The following is a 26,198-nucleotide window of genomic DNA, read 5'->3' on the forward strand; positions in this document are numbered from 1 at the left end:
CCGCCGTCCCGGGCGGCGCGGGGCGGCCGAGCGCGCCGCGCTCCCTCCCGAGTGCGAGGGGAAACGTCTCCGCTTTTTGACTTTAAGCCAGTGGGAAGCGGAGGTTTCTTATCTGCGTGGAGAGCAAAATCTCTCCCGTGAGGGTGCGTGGCTGCGTGCATCCCGCTTGGTATCGGGCTGCATCGCTCGGGACTAATTCGGGCTCGGCGTGTCTCCCCGATGCCACCGGCTACAGACCAGTCTCTGTAATTTGCCCGCTGGATGCGTAATTAGCAAGTTCACGGTTACATTTGCTCTTCCTGCCTGCTGTTCCGGCACTGTTAGGTCTATTTATTTCTCGGCACTTCTCCACTTCAGAGACAAACGATTACAGCGTATTCTATTCCGCCCGCTCTTTCCCTCTAAACACTTATTTCTAGTTGCTAGCAACTAGTGTCCACCACAACGCGAGGGGCACGTACGCACGAGTAATCCCCGCCGTAGACGTTCAGACAACGGCAAGGCGGGTGCCTGCCCCGCTGCGAGCGGGCTGGGCGAGCCGGCCGAGCGCCCGCGGCCCGGCAGCGCGTCCCTCCCGGCGGCGAGCGGAGCGCGGCCGCAGCGCTCCCGCCGCCGTCTCGGCCCGCCGCAGCCGCAGCGGGCGGGTGGATGCGCTCCCGGGGAGCGCAAGAGCTTTTCGCGCTTAGCTCCCGCTGTGCCCCGCCGCCGTTCGCCACGGCCGACCGGCGGGCTCGTTGCCGGCCACCGCCTCGATCGGAACCGGCTGCGCGGATCGGGGCGGGGGGACGGCTCCCTTTCCACCCCTCCGTCTCCGTCGCACGGGCAGGAGGAGCGCGGTGTTGCACAACCCGCTTCCTTTTTCTTTCGCTTCGCTGCGCCGCGGGCAGCGGCGGCGAGTGCGCGGGGCGCCGGTCTCCACCCTGGGGGGGGACGGGACCAGTGCCGCCCGCCCGCTCTCGGCAAACTGCGGCGGCGGCGTGGCCCGCTGGCTGCGCGGCCCCGCGGGGAGGGTCGCGGTCGCGGCCGCGCGCGGGGGGCACCGCCAGGCCCCGCGCCCCGACCGACGGGGCCGACTTAGTCTCCGAGGGGAAAGGGGGCTGAATCCTCGCCGGGGCACGGGGGGGCACGGAGACGGGACCGCGCATCCCGCGGGAGGCACCGGCCGCCGGCCGGGCTGTGTCCCTGCCCGCGGCGGCGGAGCGAAGGCGGCCGGGCAGGGCGGGGACGCCCGCCCCGCCCCGCCCCGCCTCGCCTCGGTCCGGCAGAGTCGCGGCGGCGGCGCGTCCCGTTACCGGCGGCTGAGCCCGCGCTGCCCCCGGCGCGGCGGGAGCAGGTGTCCGGGGGCAGGAGCCCGGGGCAGCGCGGCGGGGGCGGGGCCGGCGGCGGGCCCCGCGGGGCGGGGCGGGCGGGCGGGCGGCCCGGGGGCGCGGCCCGGGCGGCCGGCGGCGCGGCGGCGTACTCGGCGCGCCCGCGGCAGGAGGGAGCCGGAGCGCCCGAAAAGCCGTGAGGGGAGGGGAGGGCGGAGGGGCGGGAGGGGGGAGGCAGGCGGGCGGGCGGCGGGCGCATGCGCTCTGGCGGGCCGTGCCATATTGGAATGAGGCAGTGAGCGGAGCGCCGGGGAGCCCGAGCCCCGGCAGCGGCGCAGGGCTGGAAAAACTCCCCGCAGGTGAGGCGGGCGGCGGCGGCGCCCGCGCGCGGGCGGGGCGGCCTCGGGCGCAGCTGCTGGGGGCGTTTTGCCGGCGGGGCGCGGGGCCCGGAGGGTTTTTCCGGGCTCCCGAAGTTTGGATGCGAGAGAAAAAGGCGGCGAGGGAGGAGGAGGAGGAGGAGGAGGAGGGAAGAGGCAAGAGGCAGGCGGAGCGCGGCGGGGAGGCGGCGGCGGCAGCAGCGCGGGGGGAGCGCGCCTTCGCGCTGCGGAGCGATGCGCGGGGCTGGCCAGCCGCCGCCGCGCAACTGCCCGCGCGCAACTCTGCGCGCGCCCGCTAGGGGCCCGCGGCGTCCCGCGGCGCGCTCGGGCCGAAGTTGCCCTCCTGGCCGGCCCCGCGCCCGCCGGGGGGGCGCCCGCCGGGGGACGCGCCCGGCCCGCGCCGCCCGCCCGGCCCCCGCGGGAACTTTGTGCGCGCCGCGCCCCCGCCCCGGCGCGGCCGGTCCTTGCCCACGCCCGCGGGGGGCCGAGCCCACCGAGCGCCTCTCGCTCGCCCCCCTCCTCCTCAAAATGGCGGTGGAAGGGGACCTTTAAACCCCGCTCCGCTCCGCACCCCCGCCGGGCGCGGCCGTGCCCCGCTCGGCGCGGCGCGCGTCCCGCCCGGGGCAGCGGCTGGCGTCGCTCCCCGTCAAGTGGCCCGTCAGCGGGCGGCTCTTCGCCTCCCGTTCTGGGTGGGTGGGTGGGTGTGGGGGGAGAGGGGCGGGCGCCGCCTCCGCGGCCGCGCCGCCGGCTCTCCCGCAAGCGCCGCCGCCCGCGCTGCGGGGCCTGCGCTGCCGCGGGGCCGGGCATTGTGTGCGCGCCGCGCCCGCCGCCGCCGCTCCGCACCTCCGGCGTCTCCGCGCCCGGCGGCGCTCCGGCGAGCGAGAGCCTTTGTCTCTCGGGGAGTCGGTCTGCGCTGCCCGCCGCTTCTGCACCTGAAGTCGTAAATCCGCCGCTGGTGACACTGCCGGGGCGGCCGCCGAGGTGCCGGGGATGCCCCGGGACGCCAACTTCGGGCTGGGGAGGAATCGGCGCTGGGGCAGGGGCAGGGGCAGCGGCTGCGGGAGGGCTCCCGCCCGGGCAGCGGCGGGTGGAAACGGGAAGGCGGAATGCCCGCATGGGAAGGACTGTGCAAGTTTTCCGTCTGTGGCTTTTGCAAACTTGTTACCAGGGCTCCCCCCCCCCCCCCCCGCCCCCCTCCACAGTGGAAATAATGAAAGGAGAAGAAAAACAACGCGGGCAGTTAATTGTGAATTTTTAACTACATTCGCTATTGCAGTTCCACAAGGCCCTTATTTATTCGGAAATAGGCCAGTGATGCCTGTTTCACAGTCACATGTGTGCTTTAGGGGAACAATTATATCTACTTTGGAGAAACTTGTTGCCCTTATAACGTGGTTTTACATGGTAACCTTTATGTCTGACAGTTTTACCCACTCTGACAGCAGAATTCTGGTGGGAGAGGTTTTACAGCAAAAGAAAAGGCCTACCTTGCTATTTCTTTGCTGTTCCTTCCTTCATGGGAGCTGGCTGCTGTCAGTAGCCCAGGAGGTTACCATAGCGAACATTTCCATAAGGCAGAATATAAGGTGCACTGTGCAAAAGTCATGCGGCAGAAAGTGATAACCCATCTTGTAACTTCAGAAATACCGTTGTTTTGCAACTTACTTAAGGTTTACGATGTATGTGAACTGGTCAGAAACATCTGATTTGTAAGAGAAAAAGTTGTTAATGGGAAATAGTCGTGTTCTTACTGGAGCAGGGGCTGTAACTTGTAGCGTCTGCAGCACCCGGCAGGATGGAATCCTGATCTGGCTAAGGTCTGCAATTGCTGTTTCAAAATAGCCAGCTTTTTGGGCAAAGTAAATCAATATAAAGATGAAAATATATCAATTAACTGTGGAAAACATAAGTTTCCTGTGTGGTACGTACTACTGACATGGATTTTACAATTAAGAGTAAAAAAGCATCTACCTATCTAAAAGGTCATCTCTGGGAAGAAGACTTAGTGGGCTTCCTGCCTTCAGTTCAGCCATTTCCTCTTTTACTTTTGGTTTGTGAATTGTTGCTGTGATTGAAGGATGAGAATGAAATCTAGTTCTTCCCAGAATCTGTGTTAGTGGAAAAACAGGAAGATACTTCTGGACAAGACAGACAACCAAATAAAACTGATAGATCTCACTCTACCTTTTTTTGTGAATCATACCTAAGAGTTAGCATGGAAGTGTTGGGAGAATGGCTTTGCTCGTGTTTGGTGCATGTCTCTGCTGGGCAGTTACACTGGAAGACTTAGGTATCCTTTATGTTAAAGCCAGTATGCACGTTCTCCACAGGAGACAGCGATGCAAGACAGATAGCTGAGAAACAGTGGCAGATCTTAGTAATTATTGATCTGTATGGTTTTTTCTTTGCGTTTTTTTTCCCCCCTCTACTATTAATTTGCTGGTATTGAATTATCTTGTCTGATTCTTAAACCTGGCAAATCTCCTAAGCAATCGCTGTGTGGAAAAGAAAGTTGGGTTAAGTGTAAGATGACATGTTGATGACTGACATAGTTTGCATGGTGTAATCTTCATATTCTGGGAACCCTTTCACTGCCTCGTGGGGAAGATGTTAAACAGTATTGCAAAAATAGGTTTATCATGGTATGTTTTGATAACACATTATAGTGGGTTTTTGTTGTTGTTTCATGGCAGACCAGCGACAGCTCTAGACCTTAGCCTTTCTGTCACGCTTACTTTTTGAATCCACTCTATTTATTGTTGGAAACCACTTTAACATCATTACTGTGCTTCCACTTGTGAAGTTTGGCCATGGCACGATCATCATGTGGTGACGCAGACATCAATACAGTCACTTTGCGCTGGCTTGACTTAAATAATTGTCCTACAAGTGATGCACTTTAGACACATGGCAACTTAATTACGTGAACACGTTGACAGTGAAATGGCTCATGTTAAATCCACTAAAGTGTCCTTTAAGTGCAGGAGAAATTGAAACCTGGGAGATGTTTAGTAAGGGGCATTTTGGGGAGAGAGCTTTCGATACCTAAAAACACAGGGCTTGCATTACATCCATTGTTCCTATATTAACATGGCAGTCTTAGTGTTACAGAATAGTCTTCCGATTTGGTTTCTTGACCTTTTAAGTGTGCGTTTCTGTATCTTGCAGGCTGATCATTGACTTAAAGCTGTGTAGCCTGTGTAAGTTACAAATGTTTTCTGGAGCTATAAGGTCTTTCTTTTGTGCTGTCCATCTGACTCATCTTGCTTGATGATTAGCAGATTTCATGTGTCGTCTTCGTTTCGGTAGCTTTGAGCATCAGTGATGCTGCTGGTAGTGGACTTGTCTTTGTGCCCATTTCCTTCTGCTTTTGGGAAATGGCTATCAGTTTTTAGGTCATTTCTAAAGCTTTTGGTTTTTTTTTTCCCCCCTCTCAAGATTACTTTCTTACTTGAAAAGTCAAGGGGTAAAGTTAGGGGGTGGGAGTTGATTTTTTTGTTTTGTTTTGTTTTGATTCAAACGCTTGCTGAAATTGTCCTGAAGGCAAATGCTGTGTTAGTATGCAAGATCCTGGAAGGGAGATTTAGCAGTTCACGTTCTCCAAGTTTAGCAAAAGTTGAAAGTAAATTTTTATGTTTATTATATATTAAATTGTTATTATTTTAAAAGCCATGTCATCAGTGTAATGGTATTTTTAATGTAATTATATATTTTTACTAACTTTAATCTATAATTCTTTCCACTGCTCAGTTTTCTTTATATTGATAAAGCCTATGAAAGAAGCATCGAGATGTTACTTATTGCTAATTTGATTTTAAAATGTTTTTCATTCTAAGGGTACAGAATATGGTTTTTTTTAAAAAAGTAAGACTGTACTTCTAAGACACACACACACATTTTGTGTTCACTCTGTATCCGTGTTGATTTTTTCCTCCCTTTTCCTGGACTTTGCTGACAGCCTTTGCGGTTTGGTGGTGATTATGGGAGAAGTATTATTATTATTATTATGCTCCTATCTTATGGACGAGATTGTATTTTTTTAAGTGTACTTAGCGAAGGCTAGTCTGTGGAATTCAAGTATTACAACATGAATTCTACTCTGCGTTCTTAATAGGGCATCTCTTAGGGGAATCACTTGTTTGAATATTTTAAATGTTCCCCTATGAGAAAGGAGGGTGTGAGCTTAGGCTGGAACACAATATTCTGCATATTAGTTGGGACTCTCCAGGTAACTCTCCACGTCTCTGGGAAATTAGTGTATTTTAACTAATGCAAAGCTGCATAGTAGTTATAGAGTCCTCGATGAATGCTTTAAAAACACTGTGAAGATGGAAAGCAGTCTTAGGAGTAGCTTTCTGCTTTGTTTGTTTTAGTAGTATTGGATTATCACCCGCAGACACCACTGAGGAGCCTTTCGCTACGAACTGTGCAAATAAACAAGGCCTGGGAGCCACAGGACTAAGGAAGCCCTGGTCCCAAGGTCTCTTTCTTCCTCTGTCTCCCCCTCCTCTTTTTCCTTTCTTACCTCTTCCGGATCCTCTGTGATATCTGCATTAGTCTTTCTTCCAATGGAGACAAAGATGTTTAGATTTCTTTTCCTTGTGAAAATAAGCGTCCTAGTACAACCTTTGTAGGATCTTCATATCATTGAGACCCCTGCCCCTCTGTCACGTTTTGCTGACTGGGTTTGATGAAGAGTCATGAGAGGATAAGCAGAAAACTGTGTACATGCAGACATTTCAAATTAATCAAATGAGCCTTGTTTCCTAAGAAAACCAGGTAAGCAATAATGTTAAAACCTGAAGTAAAAGGACTTTATCAAGGTTTGTAGTAGAATAGCCATCTCTTCTGTAGATGCCTGGACTCGAATGCTAGGATTTCTGCTCTTTCAAGCTCTCTTTTTTTAATAAGGCAGAGCGGTCTTAAATGACACTACCTTTTTGCTGCACAGATTACTTCTTGTAAACAATGCTCCAACAGGAGTTTTACCTTCACTTAAAGTAGGTGGGTGCCATGTGTGTTTGTTTTGGCTTTTTTCACCCATTCAGATTTGGCAGGTGAACTGATTGACGATGCTTACCTACAGTTCAAGTGAGTTGCTAGTTACAGAGGTAGTCTTAACGATTTGTTCAGATTATGTGGACATTTAAAATGTGATTATTGTCCCTAGAGTCACCCTGAGCAGCAGCTTGCTGGTTTTCAAGGTCATTGTTTATATTGCTGTGGCACTTCATTTATGCTGGTTTATTTGCTGTTACACTTGAGGACACTCTTGTTCACTACAGAAATGATCTCTTTCTTCAAACAGATGAGTTGGGAAGGAGACTAGTGGAATTTGATGTTATCTAAAAATGATGCAGCTATTAAACCAGCTTTGAGATTCTCTGAGAGTGCTGATGAGAGAGAGAAGAGATGCATCTTGGATTTTTTTTTTCTTTGAGAGTAAACTATGCAGGACTGAGCGACCTCCTCTCCCATTTTGGCTGATTGGAGTCAAGGGCTCTCAGCACATCTCAAGAGGTGCTCTGTCTTGCAGAATTGGGTCACTGGTTGAAAGTAATGGTGGTGGTGGGGAACCCTGCAAGGTTTTGCTGTTTGTCACTTAATCTTTTTCAAGGATATAAGGGACTGGAGCAGTGATACTGAAGTAGATATCAAGTGGATTGGAGAAGATGAACTCCATCCTGATGTATTTAGAGGCTGTAGACTCTATTTCTTCTGGGGATGTGTGAGAGAAAGCCATAAATAGCACCTTCAGATTTGTCATTGTTTCCAGAAGAAACCGATCAAGTCAGGAAGTGAAGGCACTTCCCCTCTGATGCTGGGTGCACATTTATTATAAATGGCTCCTAAGTTCTGTGGGTGTCTCGCCTCTCTGTACTGGAGTAGGCGATGCCTTGGCATTTCTTATCTAGTTCTTGGTCTCTTGACCTGTGAAAATATGTATAAATATAAGATTTTCCTTTTTTTAGGAAATATCCTGGGATATTTTTTTCTTTTTGTAGCTTGGCTGAAGTAAATACGTTTAGGAATATCGAGCTCCTTGGGAATTGTGGTAATGTGCACACTTGCTGCTTGAGCGTGCTCTTTGCTCTGTGCATGGGGAGCCTCTGATTTAAAAAAAGAAATTTATTTGTCTTGAAATCATAAAACTTAGAAAGTATTTTAAATCTAAGGACTGTGAAACTCCATTGTACTTGTAAAGCTTTGTCTGAAACTAGGGTGGGTTTTTTTGTAAGTATCTTTCTCTCTTGTCAAAGCATCTCGTCTTGAAAGGAGGCCACTGTTGGCCTCAGTGCCCATTAACTTTGCTCCGAGAATGAGGATGTGGTGCTGAAAAAGCTGTGGTGTTTCTAAGCAGTACTGGGAAATGCCATTGAAGCCTGACAGACGTGTGTATTATATACATAGGCTTTCTCTCTCATAGATACATATTAGTATTTATTTTTTCCTAATGTCAAGTTCCAAATACGCCACCATTCATGTGTAAGTACTAAACTGTTCAAGTGGTGTTTTAATACAAATGACAAGATCTGTACAACAAAATTCTTAAAGAAATGTCTGGGTAGGAAATGCCTAGCAGACAGGCAGGGTGAAAACACGGGATGCTTTCTTGCAGTTGGGCCAGCAGAACTCACGTAATGCACATCCTACAAGAGAAGTTACTGAAGAAGGCAGTGGTTCCTTCCAGGATTAACTCTGCTCATTGCTCTTTAAAGTGTTACCATGAGGGTTAAACTAATGGCCCTAAGAAATAATGAAAGTGCAGGATCAGTCAGAAGTGTTACATACATAGCACTAATTGGCCAATTGAACGGAACTAATCAACTCCTTTTAAACGAATGTAGCCATGGGCACAGGCATATGAAAATCTTCCCCCCTTTCAGGGAATTTTTTTCTCCTTTATTTGCAAAACAAGACTTAATCAAGTGAGCAGCGAGGCTTTTCAATCCAGCAGCAAAGAGCAAAAGTCTGCTTTTTAAGGTGATTATTTTATGTCTTAAGTTATTCGTTAAACTTCTTTAATAGGTTTGGGTGAGGGAGGAGGAAATGAATTTTGAATTCCCATTGCTGTTGTGGCCAAATCTTACTTTTTGAACTTACTCTCTAGCAAATTTAAGTATGTATTTTGTCCCTCTTAATGAAAAGCAGTGTGTTTGGGTAAGTGACTTGGCTAAGTAATCCAGAGTTTATTGTGATAATAAGCCAGTTCTAGATAATTCTAGCCGCGCTGTGAGTGTAGAAGGGAGTGTGTCCAACAGCTGGTTCGTTTGGGTTTGTTTTCTCAACTAGTTCAGCTTATGTAAGTAAGAGACTATGATTGAAAACTGAAAAATCGGGGAAGAGTGTGTCTTATTCTTCCCATCTGGGTACAAAAATAAGACAGCAGCATAATAGCTGGAAGGACGAGGTGACAAGAAGAAAATCAACTTTATTAATTGCAGTTAATGTTGCTTGGTTTCACTCTTTGTCCTTATTAAATTGAAAACCAAAATACTGTTTTCTTTGTATCTACTTTCTCCGTATATGCTTTTAAGGTAAGAATATTACTTAGCTAAGTAAAATGAAAGTGCAGTTTTTCTTTCTAATTGGAGTCCAATTTCCATCTAAATGCAACTTGACATAAATTATAATTCTTATGATTATCCAGTAAGAAATACAGAAATTATCTTTTTATAGTAAAGCTAAGATTTTTATTTAAATATTCAGGTTTAATCTTTTGCATTTATACTTTGTTTCCAAACAGCGGTTGACTCTTATTGGGAACTATTTTTAGGTTATTGAGGAATTGCAGTATTATGTAGTTTAATATGCTTTTATTTACAGCAATTTATTTAAATGACCTTCTTTGCTGCTGTTACGTAGATAGTGACATCAAAATATGCTTTGTCAGTCTTGATCATTCTTACATGCAAATGTGAGTGATATGTAATATAAAAAACCAATATAACAACTGTCTATCAACTGGCGGAGGCACCTTCATAGAAAAATAGCAGCATTGATGTTTCTAAATAGGTATCTTTTCAGAAAGTGGGGTTACGGTGGTTACGATGGTCAGGCTGGGAGAGTCTCTGAAACAAGTGGGGTATTTTGGATTTCAAAGACTAATAGTGTATGAATTCTTTACTATCTGCTCAAAAGGGAGAAATCTGTCTTACTGCAATGCAAAAACTTGATTTCTGACAAACAGCATGGCAAAATCCACTTTAATGTATAAAGTTAACTCTTTTGAGATCCTACCTTAGTAGTGGGATTTGAAAGAAAAATACCAGTGTGATAGCTGTTGGAGGTGGCCGAGAAGTTCCTCTGCGTTGCTGGAAGAAGAGCGGCTTCAAGTCTAGCTTAAGTTGTGATGAGTATAAAAATTGCTGTGATGTGTCAGACCAGTAGGACACCTAGTCCCGTGTCTCACCTCAAAAACCTTTTGAAATGAGGGTAAGAAACAGTGAAGTAGAGCACAACCCTTCCTGCAGTCGGTGACGCGGCTCTGTAGGCTGCGTAGGAACCAGTGATTTGACCTGTTCTCTGTGAGTTCGTCTAATCCTTTCTGAATCCACAACTTCCTGTGGTTATGAGTCTGCAGTTTAATTATGTGCGATGTGAAAAGGTGCTTCAGTTTGTGTTTTCTGGTTCTTGTGGTAGGAGAAATAGTGAATAACCTTTCCTTAGTCTTCTTTTTCATGCTAGTTTTAATTTTACACATCTCTCTTGTACTCTTCCATAGTTGCACTGTTCAGCTCGAAGAAGGAACCAGTTTTATTGTACAGAAGATGCTGAAGCTTATCCACAGCTTGTGTGGGTGCGCAGTGCTGGACTGGGCAGGACTGCTCTTTCTGGCTGTGGGTATTTCTTAACTTTCCTGTAAAACTGAATTATACATCCGTCTCTGTTAGTACAGAAGTATTCCAAGCCTCTGATCTTCTTTGATACCTTTCTCGTGCATCTTCTAGTCTCACCATGGCTGTTTGACACCAGCACTACATGTTGTCTCAAGGTGCTCTGGATTTCTAGAATTGCAGCACAGTGTTTTCTGTTTTCTTCTTCATTCCTTGGGGCTCTTAATGAGTATGGAATTGGTGCTCTGAGAGAATTAGTCATAATAATTTCAAAATCCTGAGTTGCAGTAGCTAATTTAGATCTCATTGTATAGGTAAGGTTATTTCTTTCTCTATGTCTTATTATCCTGCCTTTAATTTCATCTTCTATTATCCTTCTGTAGTTCTTAGCAAACATTTATTTTTCATCTCTTAAATAGTTTTGTATTGTCTTAAAACTTTGCACTTAGTTCATGTTTGTGTGCTTCTCTTGGAAAGCAGGACTCAGTACAGACTCATTAGTCCTCCTTGTATTGTGAAAAATTACTTTTTATTTCTGTCATTACTTCCTGTCTTTATAATCAACCTTTAAAGTATGAGGTCATCTTCCAGAAAATGCTCCAAAATGATTCAAGTCTCTGTGGACGATAGTAGGTCCTGGAAAGATGGTGCTGTGTTTGTGGACACCCAGCTTGCAAGATGTTTGCTTTCCTTAGCTTGTGTTGAAGACACTGAATGGGAATTAAAGGTGCTCAGAGCTTCCCACAGTGGAAACCTGAACAGTGTGCACCGGTCTGATGGATTTTCTTTTTTCTGTTGCAAGTAGTATTTCTGTACTCAGCTCACAGCAGAGGGCATGGGAAGCAGTATGCCAGGAGCTCGGGAGATCCGTGTGAGGTGCTGGCCTTTGGGTTTATGTGGCCGCAGCTTCTGTTGTTGTTGGCCTTTGGACATTCATGCAGGTATTTTGCAGGGGAGGGGGAGAAGGAATTAGGTTGGATAAAACTAAGTTGTATCCTTACAGCAACATTAATACTGAAAAAATATTTCCATATGCAAAAGACTCTTAAACTAGCAATTCTTAGCAGTTACCATGCACAATTCTTTTTTTTTTATTTAAGAGTTTTCATTGTGATGGTGGAGGATGTATAAACCAGAAATGCTGATACGACTTCTTATGTGTTTCTTTTATGTTTTTGACCACCCTCTCAGCTGAGGTGACCATTAAACTTGGTTTTGGCCTTAATGACCAGGTTGTGTCATATCCTTAGTAAAAGTCTTACTTCTTGAAGTCATTAAATGAAGTTATCTTTCACTGAATCTGCTGTGCAGCATGTGGTAATGAATTTAACACTGATATTTTCAACATTTAAAAAAATCTTATTCTGAATTTCCCAGGTCGAGAAGTTTTTTAAATGCTGTTAATTCAGATATGTATTCCAGGCTTCCACACCGCCACCAAGCCTACATGCTACGGTGTGAATAGATCACTGGTTAGTTCAGTTTGGAAAATGGCAAAACGAACGTCCCTAGTCTAGATGTAAGAGGTCAGATCAGTCTCCTTGTACAGTGCCTTGTGGAGTTCCCTGTGTCTGACACCTGTGTGACGTGAACAGGAGAACATGAATTTTGCATTTAATCCATATTATATGGGAATATACCACAATCCAAAGGATTTATATTCCACATGAATTACTTCTGTATGATGTAGTAAAGTACGTCGGAGATTGTTGAGTCGAGAAGCCAGAAAAGTGATTTCATTTTGCTGTTAATGAGTGTTTTTCTGTCGGCCCTTTGAAAAATCCATTCATTATTTCTCTGTACCTCAGCAGTTTTCTGTTCATTTTGTGGCCATTCACTTCTTCTGGGTGTGCCCAGCCCTGGTATAGAAGAACAAGCTTTTAATCTTGTGTGTTACAGAAGACTGTTTCTGTAACCGTAAGGGCTAACAAAGTACCTTACAAGAATTAAAGTTTAGATATTGCAGAGGTGTTGACCTCCGCTTTGGAAAGCTTTTAGGGAGTACTTTTTTCTAGGCCAGTTCTTCACTCAGTTTATGTGCTTGCTTTGCACAGAGATCTGATAACTCATTTTTTTACATTCTTGTTACTCCTAGAAGTGATCATGGCAATGCTTGTCTGTGCAATTTCCGGTTGCAGCTGAGGGCAGCACTTAAGTGTGAGATGGTATAATTTACATCCAACGCTGCACTTTCTGCTTAATGTTTTGCTAGCAACTCCATATCTGTAGGGAGCAAATCAAAACAGACTTGGGCTGTCAGCAGAGATGTTTCTTAAACACAACCAGGCATACGGTTTTCTTTTCCGTTTAATCAAGAGTACGTTTAAAATTGAATCTCACAGCAGAAGCACACGATTATGATACATACAGGTATTTCTAGTGGTTTCAGCTCTTAAGAACTTCTATGGGCCTACAGTTAGATGCAGAATATTGGCATGGGGGAAGAAAATATAGGAGACTTCATAAAAGAACTTTTCAAGGTAGTGTTTTCAGGATGAGGGTATCCTTTGATTTTTCTGAGGCACTGTGTTTATTGCATCCTGCTCTAAAATTAAAATTCTGATTTAATAATCACAACTATTGATTCCAAAGTTGAAATGGAACTTGAATAGAAAGTCTTATCTCTCTCTTGTATTTATATGTTAAAGCAGAAATAAGGTTGCATGTGCCAGCAGAGTAAAGCCTGAAAAAATATCCACTGAACTTTGCAAGGATGGGGCTGCAAAAGTAATTCAATGAAAAAAAATGTTTGGATTTGAAAACACTTTACGATAGTGTAAATATTCCAGTATTGTCAGGATCAATCTTGAAATTGTACTCCTAAAAATAGAGGAATCTTTTTCAGTTGCTCTCTCTCTTTTGAGCCCTTAGGCTCAAGTCTTGTTTTTCTCTCTGTATGAACAGAAGTGCAAAAAAAGTCTTAAAATGAGAACAGATTTTCATGCAATTTTACCACTCCTGATGCTGGGGTAATAAGAACATCATCACTTACTGTGAGCTCTTCACTAAAACCCTGTGCTGTCACTATTCTTAGGCCTTTAGGCCTGTTAATGTTCTTGTGATTTGAAATGTGTATCGCTGAAAGCTGTTGTCTCTTTTTAATTTTTTTCTCTGTTTTTTAGCTTTGAGTACTTTTTAAAGGGAGGAATGGGAAAGAAGCATGTCAGTTAATGAGCAATAACAAAAGGCAAGGCCATATTTTTGTGGCGTTGCCTGGAGAGAGAGAATTCCATGATTTAGCACAGCTCGTAATGCTGTAATTCCATTTAGGAGGAAAAGATACGGGGGGAAAGCCGTGTTTTGCCATCACAGTTTGTACATGCAAAGAGTGGTAGAGTGACTCAAACGGAGTGACTCAAATGGAGCTTTAGTAGTGACTCAAATGGAGCTTTAGCAAGTTAAAACAGCATTTCACTGGATAACGCAGAAACAGTTCACGAGCTACAGTGAAAATCGGTGGCCATTTGGCTCCCAGTCAGAAGGTTTGAAAATCATGGTTGGTTGAAGATGTTCCAAGATCAAATGCAGAGACTTTTGAGGATTATTTATGTTGACGCCTGAAGTCTCTCAGAATTAATCAATCCACTAAAACCTATACTGGCTTCCTAGCCAGCCCAGTGTGTATGTTTTTCTCAGTTTTCTAGACTTAAAATGCCACATGTAAAGCCTTGCTGTTCTGAAATGTTTTTTCAGCCTGTTATGAAACTTAACTTACGCACTTCATAGAAAAGGCTCGAGTGCTGCTTTAACACCCAAAGTGTATTAAGTAATCCAGTCTGTAAGGTGCGAAGTAACTGTAGTTCTGTGCTTTTAGCCTCTTTATTATTGCTGCTTGGACTTGATGTTAAGAGATGTGCTGGCAGTGGAACTGAAATAGTGGCCAACTTCAGCACGGTAAGTAATGATAGCAGGAAAAGGATTTTCTTTTCCCATATGAAAACTTAAGTGTTGGGTCATCAGACAGTCAGGAGAGTGCGTTAGTGATACAATGGCAGTGTATTGAAGCCAGCTTGTCTTTATGAGATTTGTTGGATCTTACAGGTAGAACGAAGAACATGTCATGGTACCCAAATCTGCAATTTCAAATGGACTGTAAATAAGTGTGTCCTGTAAATATCTACTGGTCGAATAGAATTTTTCTAAGCCTCGTGATGGAGCTCAGGACATTGATATTTCTGGGATCCCTTCAGATACAAAAGGGAAATTTTTTTGGTTATCGTTAGAATGTCCCTCCTTTAGATACGCATTTATTTCCATTAAAAACATATTTGCTAATCTGAACTGGAACCTTTTAAAACAAAATGCGAATGAAATCTTGGAAAGCAGTGGGAGACCTCAGGACTCTGCAGTGAAAGGATTGAACTCTGCCATCCACAGCCTCTTATGAATAAAGTTAGCCTTCTAAAGATAAAAGGAAATTCAATTACAAAGCAAGAAGGAGGGTGAAGGGGTGTAATTAAAACACATAATCCTAAAAACAACATGAACAGTGCTTTTTCATGTTATACTTAAAGCAGTCTGCTTTGTGTGTGCAGTTGCTATTGCTTAAGATTGTTGATTTAGTTTCCTAGGGGAAACGCTTTTTGAGAGGATGCGAAAAGGATGACGTCTGGTGGTGTAACTGGCAGCGTAATTTCACTCAAGCATTGTACTTACGGGCAGCTTGGTGGAGAGTTTTCCTTTACAGCTTGCTAATCTTTCTTTAAAAAAAAAAGGGCAGAAAATGAAGTGCTGCTTCTGCTTTTTTCTCACGCTAACAGCAGTTGTCCTGCCAGACAGAGGATGAGTGCTTTAGGCAGCAGGAGAAACCAAAGGCAGCACGGGGGCTGGTTGTTCTCTCCTGTTACAGCTACACCAGCGGTTGGTTCCCAAAGTTTAGTAGTTTGGACCCTGATTCTCAAAGCATTTGGAGTCCAGCTCCCATTGACACGACCAATGTTGGTGCCTAAAACCTTTGATAGGGTATATGGCCTGAGGTCTACACCTGAAAAATCTCTTTTAGAGTTTTGTGATGCTAATGCTGTGTTGTAGTAAATACACATCTGCTCTTCGTCACTGTTTCTCTGCTAATTAGCTGCTTAGTCTTATACTAATGGCAGGGGTTGTGTTAGAGTACCTATCTTCTTGGTAGTGAAGCATTCCCTGGCTGGAGCTAGAAGCCTTTCATTCTGGTTTTTATGATAAAAATATTCTGATTCCATCTAGTGGGGTGAAGTTGTACGTACACACGCTGACCTGCTCACCGCAGCTCTGTGTTGGAAATGAGTCCGTGTAGGCATACGCGAGTAATTGAAGTTGGCAGGCTGTCCCTCTTTCGGACCTCATTCCTTCAGGAGCTGTAGCTGTTTTGATTTTACAAACATGGATGATGTCTGATTTGATGGAGAGGAAGAAGCTGTGGGGAAGGAAAGGTGGGAGGGAGCTGGCAAAAGAAAAATGAGGATGAGTATAGAGATCAGGACTGAACATGGACTTCACAGTCAAGATGTTTCAGAATGTCTTTTGAATGCTCTTCTCTTATGCTCTTAATACCATTCAAACCCCCATTTCTTTATTTATACTATATTAATATGCAAGTATTACAATTTCCTTGGGGTATTTAATACTTCAGACTGATAGCTTGATCAAATACTAGTACCATTATTTCATGAGTTACTTTGTGCGAAAAAAATTCCTCTGTGAAGGAAATATTTTGAATTACTGTAAAGAAAGAGTGCCAATTTCTTGCAGTAGTTGATGTGTGTATCTCGTTCTCTGCTCACATATTGTGTGCAAGTTTATAGAAAAATTGCTGCTTATATTGAGTGAACTTAGTAAAAAAAGAAGTAATGCAAGTTTTGTAGTGAGTTTTATTACTCAATAAACATTCTTCCCTCATTGAATCTTTTACCTGGTATACCTGATGCCCTGTTTGTCTGCTTTTGTAAAAATAGCTTGTGCTGTCAGTTTAGTTCCTTTGATAAAACTAATAATTAAAAAATACGCAATTAGAAATTAAAAGCAGCTATGCTTTTCAGCTGGAGGAGGCAAGTGTGTAATCACACTGCTCAGATGAACAGGATCCTGGAATCAGGTTGCAACCAGTGCCTTTGCATTTTGAATCTATGAAAAAGGCATGGTCCTTTCAGAAAAAGTCTCTGAAAAACCTGTTTCTGCAAGAGATGAGCATGCTTATTTTCCCCTAATCTGGTAGGGAGTACAGGTGAATGAACCTGAACTTGTTAATAGTATTTTCCATTAATGAAATACTTGTATGTGACTCAGGTCCTTCCCTGAGCACATGTTTCCTGGCGGCTCGCATCAGATAGAGAAGTCCCGGGATTCAGTTTGGAACTTGTATTTCCCGAACATATGTCTTGCAGTTAAAACTTCGAAAGTGTCACATTGGCTTTTAAATGACTTGTGACTCCTTTGAGGAGTTTAATCTGTGATGGGTTTGGTAATTGGCTGTTGGCAGTGTGATGGTGTTGCTGGGGAATGGAGCTGGGAGTGGGGGCAAGATCTTTATGGTGGCTAAACCAGCTTTGGGGGTGCGTTGAACTAATGGTGGAACTGCAGCGCAAATATTTGGGTCTTGAAGACTGTAAGAGTGACTTCCATGTATTTCATTGAACATCTTAGGGAGAAATTTGAGTATTGGCAGAGAACCACAGCAAGGGGAAGGTAGACACTTCTAAAAATCAAATATAGAACTTTCCTGAGTTTTTAGCAAGTCTCATGTGTAATGCTGAACGTTGAAAATCTTTGTGGATCATCATAATAGCTTGGGACATTGCTATAGTGCACTATCTTATTGTACAAATGTGTTCTAGATGTTTCTGATGTTTCCTCATACAAAAAGTTACAGGGCTCAACAGTTTCCATGTGCTGTAGGTGCTGAAGAAGTGTAGAAAATGACCTACAGAACAGATTAAATACAAGGCAGTTGTACATAGTCACAGGTGACTCTCAGTTCCAGCACAACAGAAATTTGCCAGTTTTACCATTGCCACTTTTATAAGAGTTAGGTATTTTTATAAGAAAACCTAAGGCACCAACACTCTGTCTTACCTTTTGTGCATGTTTGTATCTTCCCACTTTTGACACTGGGTTGTTATCTCTGAAGCCTAATTATTATTGCCACTGCAATTCTGGGATATACTTCTGCCAACACTTGCTTTCAGCAGTTGTTTTGTTTTCTTAGTCATTAGGGTTGTTCTGTAACGAGGCATGCATGTATGTGTTCGCAGGCTGTAGATGTACATTTGAGATGGCTCCCTTAATTGACTTGGTCATAAAATATCTTCTCTGCCAACAGGCTGAATTATTTCATACAGTACTAATATGAAGTTACACAGAGTCCCCAAATGTGCATGAAATTTCTCTTTATCTGTTGTCTAAAGTTTGCTTCAGAGAAGCAAGTGGAAGTTACTTAATGAAAAGTGAGCCTAGTTTTAGTTCATCCACCTGAAAAACGTGAGGAGGGGTGGCCTGTGATTTGGAAAATTTTTTTAAAAAATTATAAACTGCAAAGGCATTGTCTTAATTCTGCTGCAAATATGCTAATATGGAGTTAATCCTTATGACTTGTTATCCTGTTCCCTTCAATAACCAATCAACTGTAAACCAATAAATTTTAGCAAGATTATTTTAACTTGAACTTTATTTAAACTTCTCTCTATTGTTATTGCCTTACATCAGTCAGTAAGGCTTCATGTGTGGCTGTTCCTTAACCTGATTTTATCAAAATAATCCAGTTTTATAAATTGTTTTAGGCCTACAAAGGTAGTTTTCACAGTCCTCTATAAGAAGCTGCAGTGATAACTTTCTCTGATAATTTTTCAGTATATATTTGTTAACCTTTTATTTAAAATGCAGAGTGAGCTTAGGCTAAAACTCCTCCCGTCAACGTAGACACTATAATCTTGCTAGATAGATAAAATTTAACATTGGCAAACCAAGCCTTTGCTGGTTTACCTCTTTACCCTCTTACCACCCTCTCCCCTGCAAAATGACAAAGCCTTTGCCGACTTTATATAAATTAAAAAAGGCTGAAACCATTTTGTTCTGTCATGAAAATAACACAAAGTTTGCAGTAACATTAGTTCAAAGTTGCAGCAGATAAGAGGTGTAATGTGCCTTTTGGGTTTTTGTGGGTTGCCTATCAGGTTTTAAAAACTGAAATGGAGTATTGTGTTAGAATAGAAACAAGATCGTATCTACCTGAATACAAGAACCCCTTTAAAGTTGTACGGAGTGACATAAGGAAAATCAGAGAGTTTGTTTGCTCATTCATGCTATCAGTATGCTTTTGGGCAAAAGATGAAGAGTATTACAGTGAATACAGTGGCTGAAAGAAAGATTTTGAATCTTGATCAGAGGAAGGGGAAGTACTAGTGCATGGAAGGACCCCGGCTGTATCTCCGCTTGTCAGGGTTGCGCTGGGGAGTCTTGTGTCCCAGAAATAACAGTATGCCGGAGTGAGAAGACCTGGAATGGAGTGGCTGTGGTTTAATGTGCACGTAATGCACAAAATGTAATGATCCATATTCATTACCTGCCAGCTCTTTGTTGCTTGAAGACCTTCCATATAACAGTCTTCTCCTTGTGAGGACAAAAAAAGAAAAACGTTAAGAAAAATTCTTGGGTTTGCCTGTTGCAGCTTTTCAGTTATTGTTATATGTATATAATTGCAGCGAACATATTTGCCTCTTCTAGTTAAAGCAGAAAGGAAGCATGTTTAATTTTTATTCATGCCAGTTAAGCCTGGTTTCTGGCCAATATGAAGAATGCAAGGAGCACATGCGGGCTGTTGTTACTGCCTCCTGGTACCTGCCTTACTTCATATTAGGCCATTTTGCAGACATCACATCAATGGTTTTTGACCTTCCAGCTTGAGCTGCCGTCATGCTGGCAGCCTGGAGCTTCTTCACATGCAATGATTTCTCTCTGTTTCAAAACTGGTTTAGTAACAGGTTTCCTCTTACACCTTATCTCTGCTCACCCTTGCTTACAGTGCAGTTCAGCTACAACAGCAGGGGGTATTCTTAACCTGCATTAAGCTTACGTGCAAGATACTTATGCTGATCAAACTGTGGACCAGTTCCTAGGTGAGCTTTAATGTCTTGCAAATCCCTTGAGCCATCCAGCTTTCTCAACATAAATGTGTCAGGTGGCCTTTTCAGCTACTTGACCGTGACTGATTATTATTGTGCAGAAACTTGTATGCTGTGCAAAATTTCTATCTTCCTTTTACTTGATTACAGTTTCTCCCTAACCATGAGGTTTCCTGTTCTTCTGATGGTGTCTGCTTCTTCTCCTAAATTTATATAATCTATTTCTCTGATGTTGTCATTTTATATATATATATATTATATATATATATATAAATGACATATAAATATATATATTTATATATATATAAAAAGCTAAAAGATATTTCACTGAGCAGGTGAAAAGCTACATATTAGGTCTTGTTTAATTTGATATCTAAGGAAAAACTGTTGATAAATGTTTTAATAATTTAATAAACATTTTAAGGTTTATCATTGAATACATTTTCATATCTGAGATGGCAATCAGAACTTGCTGTTGGAGTAAGTGCTCCCTGGAGGTCATGTAGAAAAAATGGGTAGAAGTTTTGAATAAGGAAGGTGTGGTATGAATTACTATAGTGGGATTTCTAAGAAGTGCTGACATGTTCCACATGCTTTAAGCTGCGCTGAAATCTGATTGTTTTGACCAACCCGAGATCTGTAATTCCTCCAATTTTTTATTAAATTTTGATTTCCTGTGTGACATTCCATCATCATGACGTCATGCTGCTGGGCTTCTCTTGCAAGGTCTCATTCACTCTGTGGCACAAGTGGCCTGTATGGATTAGCTTTGGTCATGGGAGTCTGCACTGTAGATGGAGATGCTTTTAAAATGAATTTACTCTCTCTTAGCTTTCCCTTTTAAAAAATGACCCTTATTATTGTCTCTTTGCAAGAATACTCTTTTTTATTAAAAAGCTGGTACTGCAAATTACAATAGTGTTATACAGCAGCATCACTTCAAGTATTATCACAGAAGTCCCACATAACCTGAGCTGAATTCTCCGTTTTCTGTTTGTCTTAGAAGGAGAAGGCTGTTGCGAAGTAAAAGTACAATACAAACCAGCGGTAGGCACCTGTTCTCTCTTGGGACATCTGATACAGTTGTTCAGCAATTTACAATAATAGTCTGAGTCTCTAGTAAGTAGAAATTTGATGTGAAGACTCCAGTTGTACCTGGGGCGTTACCCAGCTCTGCCACCAGATCATTTGACTCCTTTCGCAGTTTGCCAATACGTGGTGTAAAGAGTCACTTCAAATGGGATGCTCGGAAAGCTGCCAGATGTTGTTTTGCTGTCTGCAGACAACGCTCCCATATTAAGTCTTTAGCTTGGTGCATCAGAGAAGAAAAAGTACATGCTGTTAAAGTAGGAGGTTATTTTCAGCTTTACTGTTTAAAACAGAAGATCTGGAGTGAGAGCCTGGAATCCCATATTGCTAAAACAGTGAAGTGGCAGTGAAGAGTAAACCCAGTTTCTCATTTCCTCCTAACAACTCCCCGAGAGCATTTGATTTCAGTAATTTTTCTTGAGATACTGATAGTGGATTAATTCAGTTATATTATAAATTAATAAGCCCTCATGGCATTTAACTAACTCCTACTTTATTTATTCCTATTGCATTTATTGTCTTTAACGTCAGTGCTGCCATAAATTGTGGAAACTAATTTTGTGTGTCCTCTGCCCACAATCTCTTGATAGCAAAGTACTACAGGCTGTGCTATAGTGATGACTAAAAATCACTGTAACAGAACTGGGATTTTTTTTTTTTGGTAGGCATCTGTTTAAGATCAAGAAGATGTTTCTAAAAGACACTGTCATTGATGTGCCTTTTGGGTAGTTAGGAATTCTTGGTAATAGATGTTTATTATGTGATCTCTCTGTCTTAACTGACTGTAAATGCACCAGCTATGAAAAAATTAACTTGGGGTTTTGCATTATAAGAAAACATACTGAGAGCAGAGGCAGTCAGCCAGTGTGTGGTTTACTGAAATCGAGGGCATGTCCAATATCATGCAGTATTGCTAAGCTAGTCTAAGTTGTTTGTGTTCAGTGACAACTAAAACCAGAACTCATTACACTTTTAGTAAATGGGATTAAAAGAATGAGAAAATTTTATGTCCACTGAGCAGTTCTGTGGCAGTGCTGGATGTAACCACCTGACTGCTCTTCATCATACTCTGGCTTGAGGATCAGTTAAATGAAAGCCGGTCATATGCGCTCTGCTCAGGCATCAATGGTGTTAGACACGTGGCACTGCCACTACTTAGTTTTGTTTGTGTTTGTGGTAACAATAATGAACATGACTGTGGAGCAGAGAGGTCAGGCAACTTAAAGAGTGGCTCTTAATTTTAACTTAAAGTCCTGAGCAGCATTTGGCTCAAACTTCTTTAATCCCCAGCTGCCTCCTAGGAAGGCAGTGGCCTTTTGGGAAAGCTTTTCTGATCAGCCTTACCTACATATCTGCAGGCAGCGGAACTACCTGGAAACAGCCAGCCTGAGAAAAAAGCCATCAGTAAATTCCACATTTCCTCATTTTTCTCACCATGTTGTCCCCCACTTGGGAGGGAGGATTGCATCCTTCTCTCTGTATTTAGATGCAGCACTTTCGCTCAGACCTTTCTAATTTCTATTATTTTTGTCTTTTCTCCTGGGTAAGAAAGAAGCCAAGACAAAGTAGACAAACTGTCTGATACACACTGTGGTTTAATTTCCTTTCTTTTAGAGGAGAATAGTGCTAGGAAAGCAGCACACTGCAGGAGAGATGGACTATCACACTCCCATCTCTAGGGCTTGGCTGCAGCTAGCAGGCAGCCATTGTCTTGCTGCTCTCTAGAGGCAGCAGTCTGTCTTGATATGCTGGGCAATAGGACACCTTTGAACTCAGCTCTTCAGATCTGTTCTACTTGTGTTCCTCTAAGCCCAAGAGAAATAGTCCATGTTCACCAGTCCAAAGCAGATCTAGCATCATAAACCAAAGGCAAATGGAGGCAAAATAGGCAAAAAGCCTCAATTAAAATAAAAGAGCGCTTTCCCAAGAAGAAATGTTGAGTAAAACCCCCAAAACAACTTCATCTTGTATCCTGAGCAGTGAGTGAAACGGCCAGGCTGAAGAACCATCGACTTTCTCAGGTTGAACAACTGGTGCTGTTTGTGCCAGGAGCCGGGAGACAGCCTGGCTGCGGCTGCTGCGTGGCTTCACAAATTCAGAGCACTGATCGCTGCGTCCGTGGCAGTGCTGTGGTTTACCAAATGGCTTTTCTGCTTAGCCGCAGCAGAAGGCTCAGAGATGATGCTTAAAGGCTGATGGCATTCCCCAGTTGGGGGTTTACTGCTGTGGTGGTACTGTTGTGACGGATCTGGCATCTTCAACATAACATATACTGTGGTTTTCAGGTAAAAGCAAGTAGATTTTTCCTTTTCCGAGTAATCACCTCCACGGTTCTGGTCCAGCTGACTGCATTGTGCAGAATAGATGTACGAAGCTTTTGATAGTTCTACATAAAGTGTTATTTCCCATTCTGTTCGGTGAGTGCTAAGAGGAGAAAGGAAGATATCCACCCCCTGAGCCTAAATCAATAAAAAGTAACACTGAATTATCTTGACAATGGACTTTTTTTTTTTTTTCATCTGAAGAAAACTTTAGAGGACAGGCGCTCTCTTCCTGACAGTGACTGATGGATGCAGTTCAGAGTCTAAACTGTAAACTGGCTCTCATATTGATTAAAATGTATTTGTGTACCTTGCTGGGGGAGAAGGGAAAAGTTTGATCTGGTGAGCACAGATGAATTTTCATATGATACTACTCTATGAATGGAGCAACTGTTTTCAATATATTTTGGTTTCAGTTTGTATTCCTGGTCCATGGTAAATGAAGTTGTGGTACCTTTAAAAGCAGTTGAAGTAAAGATTTTCATTTAACACAAGACACTGAAGTATGTTTCTCCTCCTAACAGGTTTTTTTTCCCTTGGAACCAGCGTAGTTACTATCGGATATAAGTTCACTTGAGTTTTGGAGGTACCAGACTGTGCTATAGTGTAAACACAGCTGCTATCGAGTAAAATAGCTTCAGTTTTCTCTAAAGTATACAAGTTCAGTGTTAGTGCAATAATAGATGCTTATTTTATTAACTGTTAGTCTGCCTGTCGGCTTTCTTGGCAAACTAAAATGATGAAGTACACCATATGCCTGGCCTTCCATTAATTGGTAAAGGATGCACATGGAGAGTACTGCTGTAGCTTAATTGAGAAAACCTACATCTTCTGGTCGCCCAAAGGAATGAATAGAGGGGTTCCTTCCTCAGATTGTAATATGGAAAGAGTACATGTAATGATGTGCAAGCCCTGTTATTTATGCTGGCTAAGTTAGTTTATATAACATGTCTGAATGTTGGGTACAGTTGCATGTACTTTAAATACCAGCGTAGATAAGGTCATCTTGTGTTCAGCACTGCGTGGGAAACTAGTCAGGGGCAATTATCAAGTACTAGTGAATGCCGATAGACATAACTGCTCCAAGTGCTTGTCAGTACTGCTGTCATCAGGGAAGCAGAGGTAACTATCATTATATAAGACTTCTAATTATTTATTTTTATTGCTGTATGAACGCTTCTATTTCCAGTGGATCTTTTCCTAATTGATATGTTTTCTTTATTTTTTAGCTTATCAAGGACAACTTACCTAATACGCAAGTTAAATGGCATGATGATACAACTTAGCTGATAAATGCAAACCCCTGCATAGCTGTGCTTATTTCATATAATCTGGGCATAATGGTTCTCTCATCAGAACCAGCTTTAAGGAGACTCCTTCCATAAATGGATGTCTCTCAGTTCCACAAGTTCTTGGATTAAAAAAGTAAAAGTGCACAGTGGAATTTTATCCTTATAATAACTTAAATATAATTTAACTAAAACAGCTCAACTTTGTGTGTGTGACAGTACAATGGTTGAATATGTAGAGCTTGTCAAATATCAATATCAACATTTAACATACTTAACAAGACTGACCTCCCTTGTGCTGGTTGTGAATTGTTTTTTTGATTTTGAAGACTGTGGTGTTTAAGTCTCCTAAAGCTATCTGTAACAGCACTGGTGTTCTCTTCAGTCCACAACATATTATATGCATATGTAGAGCTAGTGAGTGGAAAGGAAGAGGGGGAAGACGGCTGCTAGGTGGCAGTGAGAAGTTGCTCAGCACACGCTCTGCCGGGCGGGAAGCATTGCTGCTGAGAGCAAACAGTTAGAAGGGGGGGGAAAAAAAGATTTCAAGGCTTCCTGAACATTCTTTGAGACTGGTGCTTAAAGAAATCGGTTATTACTGAAAATGCAGTTAACCTGAAAGTATGATTCAAGCTATTGTTTTGCACTCTGAAACTTACTGAAAGCAACTGTGTAGCTTGTAAGTCAGATTGCATTGGTTGGCAAAGTCAGTCTGACAAAGTCTATACTGTCTTCCCATGGCTTCTCTTGCCATGATGCAGGGGGAGATTTACAGCAGAACACTGCCAGTCTGCTGTAATGCTCAGTGGCAACCACCTGAACCTCTGCTCAGCGGCTGCAGAACAAGCTCGTGTTTATGCCTCTGCTGCACATCCCTTCTCAGCAAAAACTGCGTTGCTGAGCTGTGTGCCATGCTGCTTCAGGTGCTGGTGTTGCAAGTTAATTCCTGCTTGAGAAGTTTTGGGAGTTCATGTAAATGAGGAATGTAAACATTTTTTACTCCAAGCTCTGTAGTTTCTGGTCTGTGCTTAAATATTTCTTACGACTCCATCAGAATGGAGCCTTTGCTCCATCGTACTGTACCATGCAAAATGGGCATTATTGCCCCAACAGATCGCAGAATGTACACGTTGTATGATAGCCAGGATGATGTGACACTAATGGGTTTATAAATAACTGAAGTTATGAAATCTCCTTCATCTTTGCTGCTAGAATTGAGTGCTGTACCTGACTAGAAAGACAGAGGGGGTAGTAGTTGCTTATAAATCTTATAAATGGGGGGAGTTTTAGCCTGGAGACAGTCTCCTGTTTGGTTTTGCTGTGTGAGTTTGCTCCAGTAGAAAGTTTAGTGTGGAGTAGGGATGAATGAGTGGGTGTGGAACTGCCTTTCTGGGGGTAGTGCAGCCTTATTCTGGTTTAGTTATGTGTGAAACTATAGCCAAGTTGTAAAGAACACTCACAAGTCTCTTAAAAACAGCTAAGGGGTACAGTCTAGAAGCAAACATCTTTTTGAGGTATGTTTCCTTGTTCCATATTGAGGCTGAGCCCTGAGGAGCTGTCATTCTCAAGGAAAGCCTGACCTTTTCTTCCAGGTTCCTCCTCTTTCTGTAACATCAAAGGTTCTCGTAGCACATGTTGAGGCAAGAACTTACTCGGACATTAACTGTTAGCGCTTTGATGTCTGCTCTCTTCATTGTTACTTGTTTGTGGAGGCATGGTGCAGGTGGAAGATTTTTCATGATGTGGACCCAGGGTCAGCATGATGTCCACTGTTTCTTCACTGAATCCAGGTATGGAGGTGAACAAAGCAATTCCACGAGTCTCCCTGTGCGTGCTGGGGTATTTTGAATCGGAAGCATGAGACAGCTCTGCATTTTCACTTC

At 43.3% G+C, this 26,198-nt stretch overlaps 1 protein-coding gene across 2 annotated transcripts in view; it reads left to right on the top strand.

The window, feature by feature from the left end:
- Window positions 1–1,583: 1,583 nt before the first annotated feature.
- SFMBT1 (Scm like with four mbt domains 1) overlaps window positions 1,584–26,198 on the top strand; it is an 81,706-nt gene continuing 57,091 nt past the window's right edge. For both annotated transcript variants that reach the window (XM_072876265.1, XM_072876266.1), the window contains exon 1: window positions 1,584–1,666. The gene's annotated coding sequence lies outside the window, so the exon portion shown is untranslated. The remainder of the gene's footprint in view (window positions 1,667–26,198) is intronic.

This window comes from Ciconia boyciana, chromosome 11 (assembly GCF_034638445.1).
Source record: "Ciconia boyciana chromosome 11, ASM3463844v1, whole genome shotgun sequence".
NCBI lineage: Eukaryota > Metazoa > Chordata > Aves > Ciconiiformes > Ciconiidae > Ciconia > Ciconia boyciana.